This window comes from Ornithorhynchus anatinus, chromosome X1, assembly GCF_004115215.2.
Source record: "Ornithorhynchus anatinus isolate Pmale09 chromosome X1, mOrnAna1.pri.v4, whole genome shotgun sequence".
Lineage (NCBI taxonomy): Eukaryota > Metazoa > Chordata > Mammalia > Monotremata > Ornithorhynchidae > Ornithorhynchus > Ornithorhynchus anatinus.
Window position 1 is genome coordinate 102,813,947 of NC_041749.1, and position 5,116 is coordinate 102,819,062.

At 45.1% G+C, this 5,116-nt stretch overlaps 1 non-coding gene across 1 annotated transcript; it reads right to left on the bottom strand.

Annotated features, from left to right (window-relative positions):
- Positions 1–4,691: 4,691 nt before the first annotated feature.
- On the bottom strand, positions 4,692–4,829 carry LOC114806731. The gene has a single exon (XR_003754793.1). It is a non-coding gene; the product is annotated as a small nucleolar RNA SNORA7 (small nucleolar RNA).
- Between the last annotated feature and the right edge of the window lie 287 nt (positions 4,830–5,116).

Here is a 5,116-nt window from a genome sequence, read left to right on the forward strand (position 1 = left end):
CCCCTTCTAGACTGTGAGCCCGTTGTGGGCAGGGATTGTCTCTCTTTGTTGCTGAATTGTACTTTCCAAGCACTTAGTGTAGTGCTCTGCACACAGTAAGCGCTCGATAAATACGACTGACCGAATGAATGAAGTGCTGGGGGGCTGAGGTTAGGGTGAATACCACGTGTTCAAAGGGTACACTTCCCGCTGAGGATAAAAGGTTTAATTGCACCTGAGGTTTTCAGGAGCACAGATAGGCCAGACCTATTTCCTTCAGTTATGCAGTCCCACGGTACGTGGAATTCCGGAGATCTGGCTCTTCCAGCTTCCCACTGCTGCTTAGCTCCCAGTTGTGTTGCTCTTTGAGCGCCAACATACATTTCAGGCTGGATCACTCCCTGGACTGCCATTAATTCCTTTCTTCCTGTTCTGATCATTTGAAGAAAGTATTCTTGATTTTAACTTCCCTAGTTTAATGCAAAACTTGGAACCGATAAATTAAGTCCCCTGTTTCTATCATAACTTTAAGGAAAAATCATCTGCTTTAATCATTCAAACCATGGTATTTACTGAGTGTTTATTGTGTGCGGAGCACTGTCCTTAATGCTTGGGAGAAGACAGTACAATAGAGTCGGAAGACGTGATCCAAACGTGTCTACCAAGTCACGTCTATTGTTGTATTCTGCCAAGCCCTTAATAAAGTGCTCACTAAGTCCCTCTGATTTACTGATGAGGAGCTTTACCATCTAGATAGACATTAAAGAAAACGACAGATTGGGGAAGTGGCAGAGTGTAAGGATACGTGCATAAGTGCTCTGGGGCTGGAGATTAGGTGAGTATCTGCGTCCTTAAGGGAGTCAAACCCAAGTGCGCAGGGGAAGAGAGGACGAATAGGCTGGGGAAATTAGGTGGTAGCCAAGAAAGGCTCCTGGAGGGAGATGTGATTTGACGAAGGCATGGAAGGTGGGGAGAGTAGTGGTCAGTCAGATAGGAAGGAGGAGGGAGTTCCAGGCCAGGGGGAGGACGTGGGCAAGGGGTCAGTGGTGGGATAGATGAGATCAAGGTACAGAGTTCTGTAGCCTGCGAGATGTAGTGATACATTGATACAAGGGGATAATTACTCTTCCCACCTTCAAAGCCTTATTGAAGGCATGGCTCCTCCAAGAGACTTCCCCTCGCTAAGCCCTCATTTTTTCTTCTCCCATTCCCTTCTGCACCACCCTCCCACTTGGATTTGCTCCCTCAGCCCCACAGCACTTATGTACATGTCCAAAATTTATTTATTTATTTAATTTATTTATATTAATGTCTGTCTCCCCTTCTGGACTGTATGCTCACTGTGGGCAGGGAATGTGCCTACCAACTCCGTTATATTGTACTCTCCCAAGCATTTAGTACAGTGTTCTGCACAAAGTAAAAGCTCAATAAATACTATCGATTCATCGGCACAGGGATGTAGTGCACATTAGCAGAAGACTCAAGTCTGGATCTCTGGTATGTGATGAGACCCGGGGATTTATCGCCAGGGACTTAGTTTGCTGCTGGACTTCAGAGAGGTCTGGAGAGCTGGAGAGCTGATGGTGGAATGGAGAGATCCAGGCAAGAAGATAAAAAGGAAATAACGTTGCACTCCAGAGATAAGATAAGGGAGTATGGTCGTTACTTCTGCAGCTAGAGGAAGACATTGCTACAGTTACACAAAAGATGAGAAGTAGGGTTTGTGTTTTTTGTTTGTTTGTTTGGTTTTTTTGCTGTTGCTGATGCTTCTCTTGCCGTCAGTGCTTCTGCTACTTGGGCTGAGAACTCTTGTAGATGGAGTAATGAGTGTAAGTGAAACCCACAAACTGCTATTGCTTAAGGGTATTTGAAAGCATATTGCATCCTTTGCTTCCTGCTCATTTTCCACCTCTGGGCCACTAAGTCAGTCCTAGTTTATAAAATCCTTTCTGTTGACACCTCCAATACATCTCTTCTTTTTCTTCCGTCTTCCCTACCTGAATACATTTTTTTTCGGCCGAGAGCACCATTCAGAACTCCGTGTTGATTTTGCAGGTCTACTAATTGCAGAATTTATGTTGTGAGCACTCTCTCCCCTTCTTTCCAGGAGATTCTTACCAGCTAGATTCTTACCCGCCATTTTCAGTCCAAAATAAGTTGAGCCCTGATTTCTTGGCACCCTGTTGAAAAGGAGATGAAGGAGAATGGTGAGCCATCACGTGGTCTCGATAAAGACAGGGACTCTACACTATTAATTGTAAACAAAAGAAAGGTGGGGTGGGTAAAGTTTCCTAAGTGTTATCCTCAGCATGGCATGAAGTGGAAAGTTGTGGGTCATTAAAGCTCTTCGGTGACAAATGGTGACAAATGGAGCCATAAACCCAGTGCCAACTTTTCTCTTAGCATTAGTAGCAGCAGCAGCAGTATTTATTGAACATCCACTCGGTGCGATATGCTGTACTAGGCATTTGTGCAGAATAATGAAGTGAAATGTTCCTACTCTAATGGAAGAATAGCAAGAGGAGCCCTTAGAAACATCTTCCCAAGCCTTCCCCCCTCCAGAAAACAGCATTCATTTAAGGTCACCTCTCCTCCAAGGGGCCTTCCCTGATTAAAGCCCTCTTTTTCCCAGATCCCTCTCCCTTCTGTGTCGTTTATGCACTTGGATCTGTGACCTTTGGATATTTGCCCCACCCTCCGCCCCACAGCACTTTCGTACATCGATAGCTATATATTCTATATTGCAAATTATTTATATTAATGTCTGTCTCCCCTTTTAGACTGTAAACTTCCCGTGGGCAGGGAACATGTCTATGTACGCATCTGTAATTTTATTTATTTGTATTGATGTCTGTCCCCCCCGCTCTAGACTGTAAGCTCATTGTGGGCAGGGAATGTCACTGCTTATTGTTTTATGGTACTTTCCCAAACGCTTTGTCCAGTGCTCTGCACACGGTAAGCACTCACTAAATAGGATTGAATGGTGCTAGCTCCGCATATGGTAAGTGCTCAATAAATACCATTGACTGATTTGATTGATTGATCCATTTGGACCCCCTTTTGCCTTGCTTGGGGGTTTTTTTTGTTGTTGTTGGTTTGTTTTGTTTGTTTTTTATTAGAGTTGTGGGAACCTGAAGCAAAGAGAATATTTTGAATGCAAAACCTAAAACTGAAGGAGTTTTCATTCCTCCGTGTACAGCTGTATTCGTGAGCAAGAATGAGGATCTGGCACCGGACAATAATAAATAGGAAAACAGGGCCAAGTGGCAAGTTTACTATGTGGATTTTTCAGAACAGCCTTTTCCACACCATGTCCAGGCCTGGACTCGAGGGGCTGGGCTTTGACAGCCTGTCTGACCTCATCATGCTGGATTTACGGCTGTTTGTTAGTAGGAGATGAAGTGAAATCTATTAAAGAAGTGTTGGAGGGAGGAACTTTGGAAGATGTCATCCTGGAATGAAGGAAGCTCCTTTTTAACTAAAGAAGGAATTTGGGTTTAGTCTTCTTTTAATAAAGTAACTTGATTGATGTTGATATTAAAAATTGATATTAAACGGAATTTCTTTTTATGAGAGGGAGAGGGCAAAGCATTTGCACTGCGGTCTTCATGTACAATTACCTTTCCTAATTCTCCAGAAGGCACCTGGTCCCTCTTTGAGGAGCCGCAAATATTCATTTGAAAAGAATGATCACAATAATTGGGTTGGCACGTGTCGGTGGTATTGGCCACCATGGTGCCTTTTGGGATTGATAATTGCTGTATAATTTGTGTGAGTGTGTATGTGAGTGATGTTAAAGTCAGGTCTGGTGTTCCAAAGGGAAGTAAGAAGCAGCATGAGAAGCAGCATGGCTTAGTGGAAAGAGCATGGGCCTGGGAGTCAGAGGACCCGTGTTCTAATCCCAGTTCTCTCACTTGTCTGCCACCTTGGGCAAATCACTTAACTTCTCTGTGCCTCAGCTACCTCATCTGTAAAATGGGGAATAAGACTGTGGGCCCTATGTGGGACAGGGACTGTGTCCATCTTGATTACCTAGTATTTACCCCAGTGCTTAGTAGAGCACCTGGCACAGAGTAAACGGTTAACAAATACCATTAAAAAAAAAAAGACTTCACATTCAAGAATGAAAGTTGGTGCTTTGAGACATTGTGACCTAGAGGAAAGATTACTGGCTTAGGAGTCAGAGAATCCAGGTTCTAATCCTGGCTCCACCACTTGTCTGCTGTGTAACCTTGGTCAAGTCATTTGACTTTTCTGTCCCTCGGTTTTCTCATCTGTCAAATGGGGATTAAATCCTACTCTGTCCTACTTAGACCGTGAACCCCATGTCAGTCGGTCAATCGTATTTACTGAGCCCTTACTGTGTGCGGAACTCTGTACTGAGCTCTTGGCAGAGTACAATATAACAGTAAACAGACACAATCCCTGCCCACAACGACCTTACAGTCTAGAGACAGAGACTGTGTGCAAGCTGATTATCTTGAATCTGTTGTCTTATGCTGTCGAGTCGTGTCCGACCCATAGCGGCGCCATGGACCCATCTCTCCCAGAACGCCCCGCCTCCATTTGCGATCGTTCTGGTAGTGTATCCGTAGGGTTTTCTTGGTAAAACTACAGGAGTGGTTTACCGTTGCCTCCTTCCGCACAGTAAACTCGAGTCTCCGCCCTCGACTCTCTCCCATGCCGCTGCTGCCCAGCACGGGTGAGTTTTGACTTGTAGCAGACTGCCTGCCACTCGTTAGCCACTGCCCAAGCTAGGAATGGAAAGGATATGCCTCCGCTTGACTCTCCCTCTCATAGTGGAGACCGGTAGAGTACTGGAAACTCTCCAGGTGCGACCCTGAGAGGTTCCATCTTGTATGTACCCCCTCGCTTAATACCGTGCTTGGCACATACGAAGCCCTTAGCAAGTACAATAATGATGATAATAGCAATGATGATAATAACGATGATAGTAATAAGAATAGTAATAAGAGGGAAGCGGCGTGGCTCAGTGGAACGAGCCCGGGCTTCGGAGTCAGAGGTCATGGGTTCGATTCCCGGCTCTGCCACTTGTCAGCTGTGTGACTGTGGGCAAGTCACTTCACTTCTCTGGGCCTCAGTTACCTCATCTGTAAAATGGGGATTAACTGTGAGC